Source organism: Opisthocomus hoazin, chromosome 8 (genome assembly GCF_030867145.1).
Source record: "Opisthocomus hoazin isolate bOpiHoa1 chromosome 8, bOpiHoa1.hap1, whole genome shotgun sequence".
In the NCBI taxonomy this organism is placed as follows: Eukaryota; Metazoa; Chordata; class Aves; order Opisthocomiformes; family Opisthocomidae; genus Opisthocomus; species Opisthocomus hoazin.
The window spans coordinates 25,650,930-25,674,764 of NC_134421.1; positions in this window are offsets into that span (position 1 = coordinate 25,650,930).

Genomic DNA, 23,835 nt, shown 5'->3' on the forward strand with positions numbered 1-23,835 from the left:
CCAAAAATATTTGACTCTGATAAGATCTCTTTGAAGAATAGAAATCCTATGTTTCTTATTTCTTCTGTGAACTGCAGAGATCTAATTGGACCACAACTCATGGAAACAGAGATATTGGTTGGAAGTGACTTCAAGATATCATCAGGTCCGGGCTCTAACTCAAAGGATGACCACCGCTAACACTTGATCAAGACAGCCAAAGGTAGTTTAATCTTGGTGATTCTTGAGCTTATTTTGCTGCCTGTCTGGGAAACCTGCACCACTGCTGCACCACCCTCACAGCAAAAGAAGAAAGTTCTAATGTCTGAGTTGAAACTCCAAAGCCACGATTTTTGGCTGTTGCCCTTTATTGTATCATGCACCAGTACTCTCAAGAGTTTAGTTACTCTATTTGTGGGTGTAAGCTGATATTTGTTCCCTTAGACTCCTCTTCAGCTCACGAAAGAAATCTGGTTCCTTCAAGCCATTCTTCAAGGGCACATGCTAAAGGTGACTGACCCTCTTCGTAACAAACCCTCTTCCAGCTTCTTCACATCACTCATGAACTAAGGGACCATAGACTAGTTCTGGTATTCCAGGTGTAGCCTCACCAATGCCAAGTAGAGGGGAATATAACCTCCCTCAGACTATTGTCCACAATGCTTCTAATGGGCACATTTTTTTTTTCATAATGATTGAATATTTACACATTCACAACATCTGTATAGGAGTTCTTGGCTTGTATCCAGTCCAACTGAAGAGCCAGAGAGCCCCTAGCCCATATTGAAACTCTTTTTTTTCTCTTCCAGATGTAATACTTTGCACTTTGCTTTGCTGAACTTTGTGAGGTTTCTGCTAGCTCAGTCCTCAGGTGTACTACAGACAGAAGCTCTGCTATTTCTTGTGTCAGCTACTCCCCCAATTTAATGTAATCTGTAAATATGTTCGTAGTGCTCTCTACAATATCACCTAAATTTTTGACAAGAATGTTGAACATAAGGACCCTGGTATCAATATGGGGTATCCTCCACTTATTACAGGCCACCAGCCAGGTGTTAAAACATCGACCAATGTCTTTTCAGCCCAGTGAAGCCAATTATGAATCCACCTAAAAGTCAATTCTTCCACCCTGTATTTCATTACAAATGAGAATATTGTGGAATACAGTGTCAAAAGGCTTAAAAAGGTGTCCAGCCCTCTGCTTTATCCATGTAACCAGCCATTTTTTTGTAAAGAGTAATCAGTTCATCCAGCCTGATTTACCATTGGTAAATCTATGTTGACTATTCCTGGTTACTCTGTTGTGCTGCACGTGCCTAGAAATGTGTTCCAAATGGACATGCTCCCTTCCAAGGACTGAGAGGAGATTGGCCAACCCATAGTTATCCAGGTTCTCTTTCTTATCTGTCCTAATGTTTGGCATAACAACGAAGTTTTTGCCCAGTCATGGATACCTCCTCCAGTTGTCACTCTCTTCCACAGCAGATGTACACTAGCCTTACAGTCATGACCCAACAACTCTTCCTGCACCTTCAACCTGAAACAGCTGACGAAATGCTGATGCTGTTAAAGCTGATGGATTTAAACACACCCAGTTTTCTCTAGGTAATTTTGAGGTGTTGATCCAAACTGTTGGCTGCCTCACTCGTTCCCAGACTATGCTGTTACACACATAGGTCTGAGAGCAGGCAATGTCTATGAAGATCAAGACATAAAGACACCGAGTTGTTTAACCTTCTCCATGTCACCTCTCGCTTGTTGGTTGCCCTACCCATCAGCAAATTCACCTTTTCTCTGAACTTTTTGCAATTAGTTTATCTGTAGGATCCTTTCTTCTTATTGCTAATGTACCTTGCTAGGTTTAGCTCCAGCTGGGCTTTGAATTTCTTCCTAAGTACCTCAGAAACATTTCTATGCTTCTTTTTTGTTGTCTGTCATTTCCATCTCCTGTATGCTGCTTTTTGCATTTTAATTCAAAAGGTATTAACATAAGTGCAATAAAGTAGGTCATGCTCAAGAGTAAGTATTACACCAGGATAAAACCTTACCAAGTTTAAAATTTAAATTATATGAATATTTTGGTGACAGAGAAATTCTGGAGTTCTAAGGAGATTTTTTAAAAAAGTAATGTGTTACAGATACATTGGTCTATTTTACAGCCCTGTATTTTCTGGCAGCTTTTAATTAACAGAACAACAAAACAACCACCCAGACAACGGCCTACAAAAAGATATACTCAAAACAGAACCTCTGTATGCAGTTGACAAAAAAAAAAAAAAAAAAAGTCAGAACACTATTTATTTCAAGCACAGAGCTTTTTAATCAATTCTGTGTGGAAACAAGGAGGCTGCCACTTTGCTTGTCTGCATTGTTACAAAAAATGCTCTCCTGTGTTGCCAAGCTCACTGTACTCACTGTCTGGCACCAAAGCACTATCTTTTGGTGCCATGCAGGCTGCACTATGTGATAAAGTGTGGTCCTCTTCCTTGCTGATTATCAACTCTGCTATAGGCAGTGCTCCCTTGTGCTGCAGTATTCCATTCTGAAATGCTATTCTCTCCTGCTTGTCTCCCTTCACCACAATGAAATTCGAGTTTACCACTTTCACTAAGATTTTTTTGTGTGGTATGCAGTCTGTAAAGGTATTATTGGTTTTAACTACACATTTGTGTGTGTGTATTTGAGTAATGGGATACTGAAAGACCTAGAACTGGAAGATGATAATCTACTTTTATTTATAGAATTGAAAGCATGCGTATTACAGAGGATAAGCAGAGAATAGAAACAGTATTTCATTGATCTGATCCATTTTGAATGAAATTCACCTTGAAATGAAAAAAGTAACCAAAGGGTCTTGCCCACCAAAATAATAACAATACTAAGAAAAACAAAAATGATATATTATTGTAGTTGTTGCTGTTATTATTACTATTGTAATGTAAAGTAATATAAATTTTAGGTGTTTTATCTAAGTAGAATCCACTGTCCTGAATTAGTTGACTAGGTTCTATATACCATTCAAACAATGTTTATATGAAAAAAGTACTGATCTGCTTGAAAAAATGCCATGGGATATGGCCCTGAAGAGAAGAGAGATCCATGAGAGCTGGTTGATATTCACCTCTTCCAAGCTCAAAAAAGGTCCATACCAACAAGTAGCAAATCAAGCAAGGTGACCCAGGATGACCTGTTGTTTGATTGTGTAGCGGCTATGTTAGGAAAGCCAAGGCCAATTGGGAGCTGAATCTGTCAAGGGATTCTAACAGGAAAGGAAAATACATAAACAGCAAAAGGAAGGCTAGGGAAAACATGGACTTACTGCTGAGTGAGGCAGGGGACATGGTGATACAGGACATGGAAAATGCAGAGGTAATCAATGCTGCCTTTTCCTTGGTCTTTACCAGTAAGGTTAGCTTTCAGGAATCCTAGGCCTGTGAGATCAGAAGGAAAGTCTGGAGCAAGGAAGACTTATCCTCATTGGAGGAAGACCAAGTTACGGAGAACTTAAACAAACTGGACATGTGTAAATCCATGGGGTGTGATGGGTGGCACCTACTAGTGCTGAGGGTTCTAGCTGAGACTTTGCACTGTCTCCCATCCTCATGGACAAGCTGACAAAGTACAGATTAGAAAAAGTGGACAGTGAAGTGTATTGAAAACTGGCTGAACAGCTGGGCCCATAGAGTGGATCAGTAGCACAAAGTTCAGCCGCAGGCATATCACTGGCAGCTTATCCCAGTGGTTGATACTAGGCCATCATCTTTATTAAAGATGTTGATTAAAGGTTCAACATCTTTATTGATGATGGGACATAGTGCACCCTTAGCAAGACCACAAACAATACAAGACTGAGAGGAGTGGCTGATCTATCAGATGGATGAACTGGCATTCAGAGAAACATGGAAATACTGGAAATCTGTGCTGTGAAGAATCTCATGAAATTCAGTGAAGGGAAATGCAAGTCCTCCCCCTGGAGTGGAATAACCCTATGCACAAATGCAATCGGGGGGTTGACTGTATGGACAGCTGCTTTGCAGAGCAGGACCTTGGGGTCTTGATGGACTATAAAGTGGCCTTTCATGGTATCCTCCTAGCAAAGAAGGCCAACAGGATCCTAGAATGCATTAAGAGGAGTGCTGCCAGAAGCCTGAGGAGGGTGATCCTTCCTCTGTACTCAGCACTGGGGTGGCTCCATCTGGAGTGCTATGTTGTCCAGTTCTGCATTCCCCAGTCCAAGAGAGACATGGACTTACTGGGGCAAGTCCGGCAACAGCCCACAAAGATGGCTTATATGAGGAGAGGCTGAGAGAGTTGTGACTATTCAGCCTGGAGAAGGAAAGTCTCAAGGCAATCTTTTCATTGTGTACGAACACCTGATGAGGGAATGAAGGAGAGGGAGGAAGAATCTTCTCAGTGGTGTTCACAGACAGGACAAGAGGCAATGCGTACACATTTAAAAATAAAAAATTCTTCCTGAACACAAGAAAACACTTTTTTTCTGTGAGGGTAGTCAAACACTGGATGAGGTTGCCCAGAGAGGTCACTGAGTATTCGTGTCTGGAGATATACAAAACCCAACTACAGAAGATCCTTGACATGCTGCTGTAGCTGTTTCTGCAATGAGCAGGGGAGTTGAACAAGACGATCTCCAGAGATGCCTGTCATTCTCAAAGTTTCTGTGATATCACAATAGCCGCAGAGTAGGTTGTCACTTAAACTTCAGAGAAGTTTAAGAACGCTTCAGAGAAGGCATGTCTTAATTCCTCTTCTCCCTGTTTCTAGAAGAGGAATATACTGCCTCAGAGCTTGGTGGATTTCATAGTCCCAAACCTCCGAAGTTTGAAAATATTCTTCTTTCAAAATTGAAGTTTAGTGTTTCTTTGCCCTTCCCCATTGGCTTTTAATGAGTCCTTGACAAAAAAAACAAAGGTCGTCTGTGTTTCAAAATAAAACACAAAATCCTGTTCAGTTAATTCTGAAAAAAACTCACACAATCCAAAAGCCCAAATAAGCATACAGATCTATTAAAGGACTCTCCCATCTTTCTGGGAGAATTTGCTTCCTCCGTGAATGCTCTAACCATTACACCAGTACATCTTCATGAATATATTACTTGAACATAATATTAGATATTGATACCACCGTTTTAACCTAATTCATTGTAGCTGAAAACGTCAGGCTTCTAAACTAAGGTAGGAAGCAGTGGGTATCACAGAAGATATTGTATGTAGAGCCATTCAGAGGAAAAGTGTCAACAGGAAAGGGTGTCACGAGCTAAAGCACGGTGTCAATAAACTGAGTGACCGATGCTCTCTATTAACCCCTGCCCTCCCACCAGAGGAAGGGAAAAGGAGAAAAAGGGAGAGAGACTTACAAATTCAGTATAAAATTTTTACTAATAACACTAATAATACTATTAATAATAAGAGAAATAATGTAAAATATACAAAACTGATACACTGGCATCCCTTCAGCAGCTGCCAGGCAGCACCAGGAAGTCCCAGACTGGATTCAGCAGCAGACAGGAGCTGGACTCCGGAATTCACGGATGGCAATCTGGATCAGAATTGCAGGTAGAACAACGAGCAAGGTCCTCTTTAGAAGGCGATCATGGATGAAGAGAGCAAGAACCTCATGATCTCCCAGCTTTAAACTGAGTATGACATGCATGGCATGGAATACTGTGTTTGTCAATATCAGGTCACTGGTCCTGTCTGCCCCTCCCCACAAGTACAACACCTTCCGACTCCTCAATTGCGGGACCTAAGAGCTCTGTCTGTGACCTTGGCTGCTATAGTGATAATTATAAACAGGGGCCTTCTTCTGCATTCCTTTCCTATCATCAGCTCAGTGTAACTAGAAACATCAGGTGTTCTCAGTTTTGGAGTGGACAGTGTAAAACATGCAACCAATTTCAGAAAAATGCAGTTACTTAGAAGAATTTAGCTGTAAGGAAGATTCACTAAAATAGAATCAGTTCTGTTTTAACCAAAACCAGGACAAAGGATCAAGGTCTCTTTTGAGATATTTTGGAGAATTCTAACTCATTCAATACATGTATTTATTTTGTATCTACATCCCAGTATACCGTAGGGCCACAGCTTTCACTTTTTGCCTGAGATTTCTCTTACATAAGTGTGCCATTCAGTATTGGCTGCAATATATCTGTGGATAAAACATGAAAAGAGGATTGCTACACCAGTCAACTGAAGAAGTTGGCAGAGCACATACTGCTACAGGTGACAGAAGTAGGAGCAGCAGGTCCTGGAGATAGAAACTCCAGCTTGAGCCAGGTAGTACTCTGCAGTGTACCCAGATTGATTAATTTTAAATTGTTCAAATAACAAATACGTCCTTGAAGAAAAAAGTTCTGAAAAAATTAAGATTAGTGGGACTTCCACTGATGTATTAGCTGGCAGGCTGGCTGCCTGATTTACAGAGGAAGGGAACTGAGGCAGGGAAAGGATTCGAGAGTGGATTTGGAAAGAACTTGCTACCAGGTAAAATTCAAACCACTGAATCAAGTGGAAATGAATCATTTCACATGACTGAGAACTGCTTGAATAATATTTTTAATTGCCTTTTTTTTTAAGCTAAGAGTTAGAACTTTAAATTTCTCAGTGAATGAAATATTGGCTAGTAAAGTTCAACTATTAATAGTTAAGTAATGATTTTTATTTCCTTAAAATGTGAAAAACAAGATTAGTCACTTTATTTTCTCCCAAACTGCCCAATTTATAGAACTCATTTTAAAAAGAGGCTATACTGCTGGGGAAAAAGCAAAAACAAAAAAACCCCAACAAATAAATAAAAAATCTAAACAAGAAGGTCCCTATAGTTCTCACTTAAAAATTGCAATCATTAATGATTGACTTATTTTGTGTCACCAAACAGCAGAAAAACAAACTCCTTCCACAGATCTAGTCTTCATCTTCCTCTGCCCAGTAGTCTTACACTACTAGTACGCTACTTTTGTAGTGTTTTAACCTCCATGAGGATGAAGTGGACATCAGTCCTTCAAACAACTACACAAGTAATTCCATAGGTAAACAATCTTAATGAACTATTCACATGTTACAAAACAAAAACATACACAGAATAACAGTGTCCTCCATACCCAGTTCATCCTACCACTTCAGTCTTTGTGAAATATGAAGGCTTTTGTCAATGATGTGGAGGATGTATTTGCCTTCTTTCAGTAAACTGGCTGTTTTTCACTCTCCCCTCTGAAATTTGGACAGAATGACTGATTCGCGAAAGTTAGTGCCTAATGTTGAGCAAGTATGTATATATATTTTTGTGTGTATGTCTTTCTTACTTTTCTATTTTCTCCTTGAAAGTCCACAGTCCTGATTCACCAAATGTATTTCTCTCTGCTTTTTAGCAGTCTGACGTTCATGGTGATGATGAAGGTCTGATTAATAAAATAGCAGTTCTGTGACTTGTTGTAACATATGTAGTGTTAAGGCTGCACAAGGTTCTTACCACAGTATTCTTTTGTGAAAAATAGTAGCACAGTAATAACATTTGTAGTTGCGATCTAAGAATATCTCTGTTGGTATAAGGAGACATAATCTTTTTTAATTAATGGAAAGGTTGATTAATCTGTCCAATGCCTAAGTGGCATTACTGTTTAATAATTGTTCCCATTTTGCCAAGATCTACACTGTAGAAGTTTCTGGTGGGAGAAACAGGATGAAAAACTGCTTAATTTCTGACTCACTAACTTAAATATACTCTTAATTAGTCTTTATTAGTTTTATGTCTTATTGCCTTGCTCTTGCAGGTGGAAAAGTCTGCAATACTCAGAAATACTAACACTGAAACTAACATAAAATACTAGTTTGTAGAGTTTCAAATTACTTCTTCATGTTACCAGACAGAGGATTTAGTCTCAGTTGCTGGTGTTTGCAAAACATGGGAAATCAGTAATGCATGATTCTACAAGGAAATAGCTAAAAAACTGTATGCTTATTCCACTGTGATTCTTCAAATGACTCTCACAGTGGAGTTCATTTAAAGGTAGAATAGGTAGAATCCCGTGTGTGAGATCAAGTTTGATATGTAACTATCTTATACAGCCAACTGGAGAACTTGGAAGAATATTTTCTCATACTAACTTTTCCTATTTAGGATTAGTGTTAATAACCATATAGTAGCTTTTTTTCTTACGAAAGTACAAGCACAAAAAGTACATTACAAACTGAAAGAGGAAATAGTATCAGCTCAGCTCACTTTTACTTCACCCCAGGTGCAAACTGTTGCTAGTCAGAACAGTTTGCAGCTGCATCCATTTAGCATTATCTAAACTGCAAGGACTCCGAAAACAAAATACAGTGAATAGTAACAGCTGGGCTTTATTGCTGAGCCAGATTTCCCCAGAGTTTTAGTAGTACAAACAAATTAATTTAAGTTGTATATTGTAGTCTAATTAGTTTAGCACTCTCAAAGTGGGCTTTTGTGAGTACCTCTCTCAATTTTTTTCTGTATAAGATATGTAGTGTAACAGTATTCCCCAAGACTGATGTTCCCCCCTCTCTGTTGAAATCTCCAGAGTTCTGGTTAGTTTGTCCTTGCAGAAAACTGGGAATCATTAAAAGCTTCCTGCCTACTTGAGCAAATGTACTGATGTTCTTTTCTTTACTAAATAGTCCTATGACTTGAAGAAACCATAAGAAATAGTGAAAAACTGAAAAGAGAGAAAAAAATTCTTCTTAATAATAGGAAAATAAAGTATTGTTATGTGAGACGTCAGCCATTGAATGTTATGACTGTTCCCTACTTCCCCTGCATCCCCCCAAATTTTTTATTGTTAGTGTAGGAAGAAAGAGAAGCATAAAGTACCTGTGAGGAACAGGTAGTATCTGAAAACCCTGGCTACTTCCAGTGATAACCTACAAATAGAAGTCTTTAAAGTATGCTTACTGTTCTGACAGCTGATATTCTTGTCTGTGATAAATGGTCTCTCACTTAAGTGAAAATAAACAAAGTATATGTTACTTGAATTTGCATGGTACTTGAACATCTTATTAGGAAATATGTTTCAAAAAACTGCATTGCAGAGCTACCTTTAGTAGCTTACCATAATACAGGTGTGGATGCATGACCCGGCATGATTTTGCAGCTTGACAAATGTAAGGATAGTCATGTACATACAGGTATAGACCTATCCTGATATAATGCTGTGAGGAAGTAGAGGATGGTGGTTGAAGGTGGTTACTTACTGTTATTTTCTGTCACTAGTAGTAATTTGTTTTCTTATTAAACACATGTTGTAAGGACAGAGCAGAGTAATGAACCAGACATGGGCAGAGCTAAGGAGCAGTTAGCTCAACTGACATGCTTTGTAGCAACTGTTGAACAAATCAACAAAACTTGTGCTAAATTTTCATTTGCTTTTGCTTCTCAATAGAAATTATGTAGCTATGGGTGAAATTTCTAAAGAAAATTAACTTACTAGCAGAATTTTCCTGTCGACAGCAGCAGCCAGTCTGCTTGTACAAACAGGATCTCAGGTGGCTGCCAAAGACTACCTGAATCACATTATCTTCCTCAGCTCAGAGCAGATATAAAAGAATTAGTGGTTTATAGATCCTGATTAATTAGATCCAATTTTTAGTTAACATCAGATCTCTCGTTATTGAAGAAGTGCTGGAGCTGTGATAGCTATGAGAGATAAAGAGAAGAGGAAATTTGTATTAAAAAAATTGTCAGAGCAAAGGACCATGTGTGTTGACAGGAAAAAGAAGCAAAAGAGGACAAATTGTTCATTTTAGTGTGTGTTGCCACATGGTTCTTAAGGCCTAGAATAATTTCTTGTTGTTGTTTTTATTGACCCTGTTGTATATTCTGTTAACATCTTCAAGCAGAAGTTTGAGTCAGATTCCAAGTAAAATAAATGCAAGTACAGATGTAGTTACAGTACCGCAGGTGTTACCTTCTGAGTCACTAAAGCTAGCTTCAGTTAGAGCTACACAGGTGGGAACTTCTGCAATAGTCACAGACATAGTAATTAGTGTTCATAAGCCCTTCGGATCCCTGTGTACTTCTAGTGCTGTTCTGTTCCTCCAGTCTTGTGTTTCATCCAGCAACCTTCACTGACTTTTGGGGTTGCAACAAATTCCATATCAGTAACCCCAGGTATCCAAGAAAAAACTTATCAGTCTCCTGTGAAGTCTGTCTGTGTATATATTCACTGCTTTTCTCAGGATCCCCTGACCTCTTCTTGCTACATACATCTCTTCTTTTTTTTTCCCCCACTTCCTTTTGTGTTCTGGAAACATCCCTGAACTGAATAATTTGCTCCAATCTGTGTGAGCACCAAGGGTATGTCAAGTTGTTGATCTGTGTTGGAACTTTTCACAGGAATGTATTGTGCAATACATTGTAGACAGCAAAGACCTAAAATAGAGACCATCCATCAGGATGGTTTGTATTTATGATATGTTTGATTCCCATCCAGAAAGAAAATATTTTTTCATTTGCAATTGGGTATTCTAAATATAGAAGCAATAAACAAGATAATAATGTTAAGATAAGGAGTTTGTTTACTTATTTTTTTTGCATTGTGACTAGTCAGGTATAGTACTTAATAATAGAACATCACTGAAATATGATTGCTTACAAAATCTACTGGAAAGAGTTAAAATTTAGGGATTTTTAAAAGGTATCTCTAATATTCTTCCTAACTCACTTTTCTCCGCTGTTGTAAACCTGCTTCATAAATGTATGGAATAGTTTATATTTAAGTAAAGGATCAGACTGAAGCACTGTTTTGCTACTATTATGAAAAATATTATTATTATATTCAGAAGTGGGTTTGCTGTCAAAAGTGGGCGGGGGAAGAATTGATTTATGCTTTTCTCAAATGCTACAAAAATTTAACAAAGCTTATGAAAAAAGATTGTGTAGGCCTCAGTAATCACAGCAAATGCTGGAAGTACCAAAGTTATATGAGTCCTTACAGTCATCATATATCCAGTTGTCATCTGAAACTTGAACGAATGAATAAAACCTTTTTCTTCTTTCCTCTTCTTGGTTTTGGACTTGTCGAGAGCACGAAAGAAATATCTGGGTTAAGTGGTTACTTTTCACTCTGCGCTCACGTTCTTTCCTTGCATATATAGTTCATTAGTACCACTTAACTATCTAATAAATTAGCTGTAGGCAAGATCTCTGTCCTGAAAGGTCAGACAGTGGTGAGATTTTTTTCTGAATCTGGAAATTTTGAGAGATATTTATTTGAATGTACGTTTTTATACCAGTTCTCAGAGCTGTCATAGGTGTCCTCAGTGTAGCTAACAACGTGGTTGAACAAAGGATTTAAATAACACTTCGAAATAACCAACAGCAAGTATTTCTAATCACTGCTAATCAAATGGAATACAGTTTGTACTGGTAAAATATCTGTACAATCTTCTTTTGAGTCGTACAAAAATGTAGCATATGGACTGACAGAAAAAAAATGATTATGTGAGATTCATTTTATTCTCTTTGCAAAATCCATTTGTAATGACCTACATGTATGTGTCAGTAATTGAAAGTCAAAATATTTTGCAGATTAAGTTACAGCCAAAAGTATATGCTTAAAGGTGATTTTTTCCCTAGAAGTTTTTGTCGAGTGACTGAAAGTAGGAGTAAAGTTTTAGTGAAGAGAAAAGGAAGAATAAGACATAATTTCTCAGTGGTCAATAGAACTCATTGCAAATTCTGTTGTCCACTGTGTTTCATGTGGAAATGAAGCAGTTGATGGTTGTTGGTTGACAGTAGTACTCTAGTTTCGCTTCATATCTCAAGGCAGTTTATTTAATTTAGAAGTTCATTCTAAGGTACCACTGCACTTTAAATTTCCTTCTGCTGAAAGTGTGAGCAACAAGAGGTTGTTTCAAATGAATATTGTCTAGTTACAAAAATTTGAATATGCAGTTATTTTTAAGGAAGAATGTGGAATGGACAAATTTTTAATCTCTGTGGTTACACGTGATCTAATTAGATGCATTTGAGCCTGAGTAACAAAAGTAATAGACTGTTTTATTTCAAACACTTCTTGGAGTTCTTTACTGCCCAAAGCAGTCATTTGCAAAGCATTCAAATGCATGAATGTACGCTTATGTCTACCTATAAGAAAATGTTTTGTCTAAAATGTATTACATTCTTATTTATTTTGGGGACATAGACTCACGATACTACCTGGAATGAGTTATTAAGTGAATAGATTTAGTTAAGAAATCTGATGTGGGCTGGAAAATGGCTAGCAGCTTTAATGGCATTGATACATCAGATACATTAGCATTCAGGTTAAAGAAGTAGAAGAGAAGATCTCCCACACAAAGTGTGCTATATTAACAGTAACTAAAAGGGGGGGGGGGGAAGTTGCTTTAAAATCATAATAATCTAAGCTATTAAATGCAACAAGAATTAAACGACTCCACCTGCTCTGTCTTATTGCATTGTATGAAATGTTTTAGAATAATGAAAGCTAACAAAATTAATATAATCATATAAGTAACTTCATTGAATTTTATGATAAAAACAGTATATTTATCCTTAAATATTTAAAATAGACTACCACGAGAATAATATATAGCATTAAAAACTTGTCTTTTTTTTTTTTTTAAATACTGATAACAATGTAATCCAGTGTTGAAAATGAAGGATAATTCCTTTTTTTGGTTTAAAAGGGGATAGTCAAACTTCTTCACGTAAGGTTGCTTAATGTTGATTGCTTTCATCCATGCACTTTGTGCAGTCCTTCAAAATTATACTAGAAATCATCCACGTGGAGACTTGATGAATTAAGACAGGGAAAAGGAAGGTGCCTGAAAGAAAGGAAGGAAGAGAAAATACGTGTAAAATGAATAGAGTTAGCTGTGCTGTTGTTGCCTGTTGTCTACTTGCAGAGATTATGTCTCTGGCACTGCTTCAGGACCCACACCCTGGACTTTACAAAAGATCCTTGAAGGGAAATACAGGTATTGGGAAGAGCTTTGCCCAGTTTTCATCAATAGCCCCATGGACATTAGCAAGCATAGGTTGGGATGCCTTGCCTTTAGCTAGAAAGTAAAGCTATTAGCTGAGAGCATTTTAGTTACATGAATGCTTCTTTCCCTTTGCCCTCATTTTCCAAGCAGCATGAAGCCATGCAGCTTGTTGGGCCCTGCAGGTGTGTAGTGGTGGCATATTCTCGATGGTGAGATTTTCCCAGTCTCTGCACAACTTTGAGTATCATGGAGTACAGGGATCCCGTGGTCCTCAAGAAGTGTGAAGAGGCATTTTCATTTCCTGTTGCAGTAAGTAGCTTGCAGATAGGATCAGTTGTGAATGGGATTCCTCAAGAAAGGTCAGTGACAATGCTCCCTCTCATTTACCAGCATGACATCATGTCCAGTTGAATGGAATGTCTGTGGGATATCACTTCATTGATCTCTACAAAACGGAGATGTGGACACACTCTTGCACAAGGAGGAATTTCAGGCGGAATTTTTGCTCTCTGCTGTGAAGGCAACACTGGTGCTCTGCTGAACTCATATATGACACAACTTGAATGATTCCTTGATCTAGATGAGTAGAACATGGCAAGGAACAGGCCACAGTAAACATGAGATGTGCTTTTGACCAAGTGAGACGGGTTCATTTCCTAATGTTCCTCCTCCTACTTTTTTGGTTAGAAGCCAAATTCACCTTCCCTATACAGCTGTTCCAATAGTCACTAAAGCTGATTTGCAACAAGGTGCTGATGAAAATGCTGCGCACAGCTAAAGGGAAGTTGCTGCCACAAGGTCTGCTGTTGTTTGCTTAAAAACAATTTGATTGTTTATAAGGAAAATGTTCTAAAAAAAGTGTCAAGAGCATAATATTAAAATGGTTCATCAATAAACCTGTGACTTTGGGGGGTGGGGGGCAGTGAGAGAGAAGATCTGCATGGTAGTGATGATGGTGAGGGTGTCGCTTTAAAAATCTGCGGAAGTACAAACACTATCTGTGTGTGAGGAATTAGTTCCTTTTTAAATATACAGGCAGTTTATTTGTGAAAGAACCAATTTTATTTTCACTAGTGAGAAGGAAACTGCCATATTAATTTATTTCATAGTAGAAACAGCACTGGGAGAGTAAAACAAGCTTTGTTCTATGCTGCATTTAAATGAGTATATATTCATGTTTCACTGGAGTATGTGTTCGTTTTGTTGTTATTCCCCATTCCTCATGTTCCCCCACATTCTTTAAAGAGAATTCCATTAAAGTTAAATTTAGTACTTAAAATGTAGTTGTTGGGGGCAAAAAATTATATAGCCAGAATGACAGCTTTCAAAACTTCTTTTTTTTAGGGGTTAAAGTCCAATGGACTTTTAAAATCGATGATTAGGCAGAAATTATTTTTCATTTCCTCTCCTAAAAAGGGAGGGAGTTTGTCATCAGTAAACTCTTTTTATACTGAAATAGACCATATGTATTGATATTATTTTAAGGGCAGTCACTGGAATCTTTGGGGAGTGTACGTGTTTCCACAAAATTATAAATAGTATGTCAAAGCTGCAATTCAATCTACAAAAAGTTATTTAAGTCTGTTTTCTAAAGTGAAGTGATACCTTTTTCAGATGGGGACTTACTATAGCAAAACAAATAACTAAAATATACCTGACTTTAACATTTGGGAGACTTTCTAATGGTATGTAATTGGCCTGCTCTTTATGAAAACTAATGTATAAAAAGGAAAGCTACATAGGTGCAGCAGTAATCATGTCATTAACGGTCAGGATGAGTAAAAGAAGTCTTAGCAACTGTTTTAAATATCTTGTACCAGTCTCAGAGGGAGACTAATCACTGAGTACTTCATCGGTTGTTTTCTGAAATTCACAAAGTACAACTGGAATTATCTTGTTTGATTTCCTGCATGAATATGGACAACAGGTCTGCCTAAATTATTACTGTTTGAAATCCAGTGTACTCAGTGATACATCAGAGGACTTGACCACCTCATTCATTTAGAAAACATAGTCTGTCACCACAAGCAAGGACTGTGCTATGAATTTACAATAATAGATGTATCAGGGCTGCCCAGGTTTTCGGAGACTCAGTTTAGTCTGTATGCTACAATTCTTAGGAAGAAAAAAGCAATCAGATTGCATTAAATATTTCTGCTAAAGAAAAATTCTCTGATCCCTACTGCATGTGGATCTTGTTGGATCATATCCACCGTAATTCCCTTTTTCCAATGACATCTTGGGACACACAAATTCATTTTAAGGAATACCACTGTTTTTTTGTTTGTTTTATTTGTTTTTCCCTTATCATACTATTAAAAAAAAGCGTAGTCTAGGAGTCAAAGGCTGAGTTTAAACTGGTTTTTGTTCCAATACAGAGATGATTTTAGGAATCTCACTTTCTTACTTTTCAGACTGAAGCCCCCATTTTACACAATAGGAAACCTGAACTTTCTTGGAGCCTAAACTGGTCTACTTGCAGCCATTAATCTTGTTTTGTGCAAGATTTGAAAAATGAGTAATGGGATCCATGTAGTCAATTGCAGTGTTTTTTTTTTGTTTGAGGGGTTTTTTTTATGTATTCTTTTGGACTGAAATTCTTGTGGAGCATACCAAAGGAATAGTCTCAGCTATACAGTCATATATGATGGTTATTTCCATCTGACTGCAAATAAATAGGTTGCGTTTAAAAGTTACTTCATTTTCAAACATGCATGTATTCTTCATGCTAGGAGCATATCCATCACTGTACCTTTGTGCAACACAGTTGGTTATGCCCACAGAAATCTCTAATATGAGAATACATTAGTGCATTAAACAAGGTTCACTAATACACCTTCATGCTGTTTACTGGAATGAGTGACGATTTCTTTTGGCATTGTAACTTCATAGGAAGGCTGTGGTTTTGTGACTATGACGTTGTTTTTCTAATGAAGACAAAGACAAGGAGACTGAAATAAAGTATATTTTGCTTTTTTATTGATGTACTCTGATTTGTCTTAAATTATAGTTCTATCGAGAATTCCCTTGTGTTCTGTATGAAAGCAGGCTGGCACTTTACCTTCAAAATGCATGTCTCTGAAACATGATTCAAAATCAAATCCAACTACACAGAAGATGGGGAACTATGTTCAATGTTAGACATGTTAGACATGGTTTTATATGGCCAGGTTTCTTTTGAAATGCAGCCACCACTACCCCCTTCCCCCCTTTCATAATGTGATCTATTGAAAAATATGTATAATAGGAGACATGTCTACAGAAGAAATTAGATTTCATATCCCTGAATTATTGAGTGTGAGAGAATTATTTGACAGTTCTGAGCAGTGTATAGATCTAAGCATCCAAGGATATCTGGTCACCTGACCACTATTTTCATTAAAGCGAGGTAGTATCTCATGTCCCAGGATTGTTATTTTCTAGATAAGTTTACTATAAATTCAGAGTAAGAGCTGTTTTATCAAGATGCACTTTCTTGTTTCTTCATTTTTAATATTCATATCTCTCTGTGTTCTATATGTAAAATGAAACATGAAGAATAATACCTTGAAATCTTGAATAAAAGTCTGAAATACTCTATTTTTATGTGTAATATATCATCCTTTTTTTTATTCTTCTGTTTTGATGGGAGAACCAGAAACGACATGTGAACCATCCTATCATTTTCCCTACATTCTCCTTCAATAAATTACTAGATAAAATAAGTTAAATAAGATAAAAGGAGATGCCCCCTCCCCCGAGATATCTTATTTGTAGGGTAATCTTAAGATTAAAGACAATTATTCAATTTCAATAGAACAAATAGCAGCCTATGATGCTTTTCTCCTGTATCATTATTATTTATTTGTTTGTTTAAAATCAGAATGTTGAGGGCAGGGTTATCAGGTTTTATCACAGCAAAACCACTCAACAGTACTTCAGAGCTCAGCACAAGCTTTCTGAACAAACTAAAAGGTTTGGATACGCTTGAAAGTGCTCTGAATTCTGCAGTGTACTCTCAGAGGGTGCACGGCATTTTTATTCTATGCTTCCTTTTCCTCATTTCTTAAGACATTATTTCTCTGGTTAACTTCTTATTTGTATTGTGGTAGTGTCTAAAAGCTCTGCTCCACTTGGCTGGAATTATGTAACAGGGGTTTTGTTTTGCTCTGTTTTCCCCCGCTATCCCAGTGAGTTGCTCTCATTTCACATACAGCTGCTGAGATTTCAGGTTGAGTAACGCGAGTTTTATGGGTTTCAAGAGAGGCACATTGAACTTGCCTTGAGCTTCTGAGATGTAAGGTGATTTACAAGTCCAAAGTAAGACACTATTCACTATTATGTAAATGAGAGCTGAAGGAAACAAATATGTAGCTAAAAGGTTGAAAGCAGGAAATTTGAAGGATCTTTCATCATTCATTGTCGAAAATTTTAGGTGTATGTGTGCCTCCTTACAGTCTAGCCAGTGGAGGAGACTGGACAATGGAAGACAGAACGATAAATGCTTTGTGTATCACATGTAAACTGTTGGTAGATTTCTTGTTGAATAATTTAAGACACCTGTAACTAAACTGAAAGGAGATCTTTTAACCAGTAAGAGTATACTTATATTGTATCATAGGTATTTAATTGCTTTCAAGACAAAATCAAGTTGTGGGGTTTTTTTTAATAACAACCACTAAAATATGTTTAATTCACTTTTTTTTTTTCTTTTTTTAAATGCGTGGTGTTTGCAGGTTATCTGAAGACACAGAAGCCAACAAAAAAACCCCAACTTAAAACCAAAAGCCAAAAAAGAAAACAGTTTGGGAATGTTTACAAAAAAGGAAGTATGGAATAACAGAATTATAGAATTATAGAATGGGAATGGTTTGGTTGGAAAAGACTTAAAGATCATCTAGTCCAACCCCCTTTGCCATGGGCAGGGACAACTGTCACTAGGTTTTTCACTATAAAAAAAGTATTTTTAAATTAAATGACTGACTGCAAAACTCCAAGTAGCAAGTAACCTGGAAAACATCAATAGTGGCAGCAGAGTTCAGTGAAGGAGAGGGCACCTGGCACCTATTTTTTGGTTGTTTTTTGTTTTAACATAGGTATGTGTTTAACTATTTGAATTATAACAGATCATAACTCCTCTTTCAGTTCTTATTTTTATTTTTGTCAGGTTCAGTACAGAGGCATGTACATGAGTGTTTTGGAGCAAATATTTTATTTGTTCTCAGTTTTTGTTTCTTCATGGCGTGGTGTCAGAGAGCATGATCTGGTTTCCTTTTGGTTGAAACAAAACAAAACAAAACAAAACATGATAACACATAATGTACTCCAGATGCTTATTCAATACATGTAATAAATCTAGATACCATGGAAATAAAAACTCTGGAAAAATACAGTGTGTGATGTCAGGACTGTTCAGTGAACTGTTACATTTTACGGTTCTTATCCTTCACATCTTAGTGATAATAGGTATAGTCATCTTCTCTTATAGCAAGCATGTGCTTGTGTTGTGTTCTTCCATGTACATACCTGTTCATAAAGTATTTAAAATGCACATAGACTAATAAGAAAAACATGTAGCCTGAAACAGGAATCATGCTTTGAGCCTCAGATGGAAGCGAGGAAGTTGTGTCACCAGTTGTCAGACAACTGTATAAGGCAGAATCAGGGGAAACACATCCTCATGCAGAAGCTCAGATCAAGAATTCTTGGATTATGTTGATTTTTTCTCACATCTTTTACTTACCTGTGGCCATCTCAATACTTAAATAGTCTTTGGGATATAAATGTTTTATTGTCTTCTGTTAGAGTACAAACGTAGTAAGGAAAGAGAACCAGAGAATCTACCTACCTGTCTATTTTGAGGAGGGAAAAAAAATCTCACCGTTTAATATTGTATGTTTCAGTCTGACGACTGTTGCTTTTCTAAAAGACATGGTGAAGAAGGCTTGAAACAGGATGTTTAACGATAGTCAAAAAGGAGAATGAACACCAGGATTTTCAGAGAATATATTTCCATCCTTCTTCTCACGAAGTCTCAACTGCTTTCTTTTGGGAACCGCATAAAGTGGCAGACTAAAGTTTGAAGAGAGCCTTTCAGCTGACATTACCATAAATAACTCCCTACTCTAGGGACATGTTTCTGGCTTAAGTAAATTCTCCCACTGAAGTTGTCTAGTCAGTCCCAAATAGCACACCAAGATCTAAATTTCCACTACGAAATTACATACTTCTACCTTGGATGCTGTTTCCCATGTTACAAGTTGTTAGTGTATGAAAACCACTGGCAGAAGAGCAGACTACATAGTACCCTGTACACCTTATTAGGGTGCACTCATAGCGGAAGCTAACACTTTCTATTATTAAATCTTAAGATTAGCAAAAGTATTTTTATTAAAGTGTTTTACTTTCATCCAGACCTCATCCTCTATGAATCTAAGAAAGAAAAACTAGTAATAAACTATGACCTAAAAAACATACAAGCACTAACAACAGAATGTAACATGTATTTCAAGAGCAAACAGTGAAGAAATATATGATGCAGCTAAAATCATAAAAATTCAATTCACAATAATAAAAAAGCTGCTTTGAAAAATTCCCTAAATGTTTATATGAATACACATTATGATATTTTAAAGCTATTATATAAATGTGTATAAAATATCATATACAGTAGAAAAACCCCCTCACTTTCTGACTCTGAAGTTTTCATCTTTGAATGGTATATCTTCATTCCCACTGGGGTTACCCATTAGAAGTTCATCTCTGTTACTAAAATCTAATGCAAGACAGACAGGGCAAAGCATGGAGAAAATATTCTGAATTCATTTTGTCTCCAGTGAAGAATGATGGGAAAACAGAAAAGACAAACCTTTATCTAAATTTATGTCTTTTCCTCATTGAGAATTATCAGCTGGAGGAAAGTTGTAGTTCTGAAGATTCAGTCAAATATAATTTTTTTAGTGTTTCCTATTATATAGAGGTTCTTTTAGTATTCTTTATATATCTGCCTGGTAAGTCTGGAATCACATGACTAAGTTTAAAAACTAGACAGGCACAGTGTGTAACTTTGGCTTCTAGAAATTAACTTTCCTAAAGTTCTCAGGTATACTTAGGTCAAAATTTTTTTATAACAGTTACAACTTCTGTTATCCATGTAGATATCACATCACAGAGTTACAGTATGCACCACTCCATGATCACCTTTTTCATCCTCTGCCCGCAAGCCTGGTGCTGTCTTTCGATGTTTTAATACATGGTTTCATGACTGGATTACAGCACACCAAAAATAACTAGCATGCTATGCCAACTGTGCCACCTCTGCTTCCAGCCTGAACATCTAGGACTGTCTGTTTAATCCCCAATAGATATTAAACTGTACCAGTAGATAACTTGGAAAGAAAGGAAAAGGAGGAAAAAAAAAAAAAGACCTATTCATTTCTTCTGGTAATGTTTGAGAATTTCCTCTGAATCTATGTCTTGTTCTAAAACTCTGTAAACCAAGTGGCTACGCTTTGCTGGGTGGTTTGAGCCTAATCCCCAATAATCTCCAGGGATTATTAAACCTCTCTTCCTGGAAAAAAACAGTTCTTAGTACCGAAGTTCACCCTCTTTCTTTCTCTGCCTGTTTGCTTAAGAAGGGAACATTGAGTTGAATGTATGGTCAAAGCTGAGAATTTTACTAAGACATTTTGAATTACTTTGTTTTGTTGGCTAAATTGCTTCACTATTTCCTTACACATTACACCCCAAAATCCAACAAGAAAAAACCTCCTAGAAACTGACATGTTAACGTTATTGACTCAAACAACTAAACATGAATGAATCATATCTGGTAAAATAATGATACCACTAGAAATAATGAATTACATTTGTGTTTTTTTTTTTTTTAATTTGTTCAAGCTAGTAGATTTTCATGAATGGAAGCAGAGACACTGATGTGGCTATTGGACCCATGTTACTGAGGGTTTAAGAAAAACAGCAGCTTGTCACTGGTAGTAACACGAAGCAGTAGCTGCTGAGAGAGGGGACATGTGAGTGATGCTTATTCTAAAATTTGTAAACAGCAACAAACCAACACTTGCTTTAGGATAGCAGGTGGTTTTCAGCTCTAAAGAGTCTTTCATCAAGCCTCACCTTACTGTTGCACAGTGAGGTCTTGGGCAATATTATTTGCAGGCAGTTTCTTTATTTTCAGCAGCAGATGCTGTAATTGTGTGAGCAGAAGAGAAGAGGAACCCTATAATCTCCCCCTATTTTTGAAAGATGATTTTGACAATAATGGCTAACAAAATCTGAGTAAAATTAGGAACCATTTGAACAGAGAAAATCACTAGTACAACAAACTGAGGATTTTGGTGGTTCCTAAGAAAAACTGGAAATCACAGAATGGTTGAGGTGGGAAGGGACCTCTGGTAGTCATCTGGTCCAACTCTCCTACTCAAACAGGGCCACCTAGAGCTGGTTGTACAGTGCCTTTTTCTGTTGTTTTTTTAATATCTCCAAGGAGGGGAGACTCCACAGTTGCTCAGGGCAGCCTGTGCCAGTGCTCAGTCACCCCCACAGTGAAAAAGTGTTTGCTGATGTTCAGAGGGAACCTCGCATGTTTCATTTTGTGCCCATTGCCTCTGGTCCTGTCACTAGGCACCACTGAAAAGAGCCTGGCTCCAACTGCTTTGCACCCTCCCTTCAGGTATTTATACACACTGATAAGATCTCCCTGAGGCTTCTCTTCTCCAGGCTAAACAGTACCAGCTCTCTCAGGCTTTTCTCACAGGAGAGATGGTCCAGTCCCTTCATCATTCTTGTACCCCTTTGTTGGACTCTCTTCATTTTGCCTGTGTCTCTTTTGTACTGGGAAGACCAGAACTGGACGCAGCACTTCAGGTATGGTCTCACCAGTGGTAAGTCGAGGGGAGGGATCATCTTTCTCAACCTGCTGGTAACACCTTAAAATGAAAACAAATGAAAAATGTCGACATAAAGAAAAAAGATTGGCATAAGAATCGCAAATGAAGTTGAGCACTTTTTCTTTTACTAACCATCAATTTATTCTAAATAACATGTTCATTAGAAAAATAGCTTTGTAGATTAAACTGTGTTTTACATGCCTTACAAGATGTAACTAAATTGGTTATCAGTGAAGGTTAAATTCAGCCAATTAAAATTAGTATACTTACCCATGTTTTCTTTCTGATTTGAAAAATTGCATCAAAAATTGTCTCAAAGTTGAGAGTTTTCTGATTTTTTCTGTTTGTTTACTTGGTTTGATTTTAATTGTTATATCATGATCCACTTACATGGAGAATGTACAAATATTAATGTCAAGAATTGCAGCATGTCCCGTCCCACATAGAACTGAGAAGTGTGAGTGTCACAACACCAGAAATAATTTGAGAGCAAGGCAGCATGGGAAACTAATCAAGTTTTAAACCCTCTAGAAATAGACGCTATTTTTAGTGACGTTTACATTTGTTGCATTTACTGAACAATTGGGTCTCATCAGGTGCTTGCATATGCTGCAAGGGGTGGTTGTTGTGTCACAGGTTGAAGGAAATTCTATTTAAATGATTTAGGCTGAATGTAATGCCTTCAGCATGGAACATAGAGGCTCTGTGCGGTTGGCAGCTTTAGTGACATCACGCCCAAAGAAATTAGTAAATGTTGATCGTGCCTTTTCACTTCACCAGCTAGAGTTCTGTTAAAGTGAGTGTTTGTTTTACCTTGAGGGGATGGGGAACAAAACAGATCTCAGCAGTAGTGCTCCAAAGATTTTCAGAGTCTCTTCACACCTGTCTGATGAAAGCATGGTCTACATCTATTTCCTGGTGGTATACTTATTTATCAGTCTCAGAATGCTTCAGAACTAAGGCTATATTCACATGTATTCAGCTACATCTGTTTATTTACAGTTTAGGGTGAGAGCCTGAATTTCCGTGATACTGAGAATTCAAATCCGAGTAAGTTATTATCTAGGACTTCAGAAAGCTAGATCAGTTGAAACTGAAGTAAGGATTTGCAAAAGTACCTGTTTATTAGGGATCATGCTGGACACTGGGTCTTTGAAATTATTCCTTTTTTAAAAAAATTGTATCCGAAGTTTCAGAGGATAAAAAATTAAACTTCATCTACTATGTGTAATGATAACCTCCTGCATTTGATCTATCTATATAAAAACTTTTTACATAACAGATTGACATTAGTGACTTTGTCAAACAGCTTTGGCACTAAACTAATATCCAGAAAACTTCAATTTTATCTTCCTTGTAAACTAGTGCAATCAGAGAAGTGGTTCATAAATAAAAATCAACAACTTGTTACAAATTGTTTTCTTTTTTAACAAAAATTTCTAGTGGCATGGCAAAACATTAATCAGATTTTTTTTGGATTGTTATCTACTAAAACTAAACATGCTACTTGTTCAGAATTTTAGCTGTCACTTCATTTTTTGTCAACAAGGGGAAAATACTGCCGCTTTCTCTCTTGGAACATTCAAAAGAAATGATAACCATTAAAAGAAAAACAGAAGGAGTAGTGGAAGAATAATTTGAGTATAAGGAGACAAAATTCAGAGAATTTCCCATACGTACATTGTTGGGCACAGCTATATCATGAAATGTGCTGTCATTTATCAGCTTAAAAACTTCGCGTATTTCTATCAGATAGAAAAATCTAGGGTGGTGCTATGTTTTTTCTGTCTTTTTTTTTTTTCTTTTTTAACCTGTAGCTTGAAAGAAAGCAACAGTGAGAAAGAATTTCATGCTAGTAGACATTTCTAAGAGTAGATTTAGCTGCAGTCACATTAGCTTAGATAATGGGAGAATTTTTCTTCATTGAAAATGCTCCCTGTCGCTTAAGAAGAACTCACTGAGGCAGCCTGCCATCTAGCTTTTTCACAGCA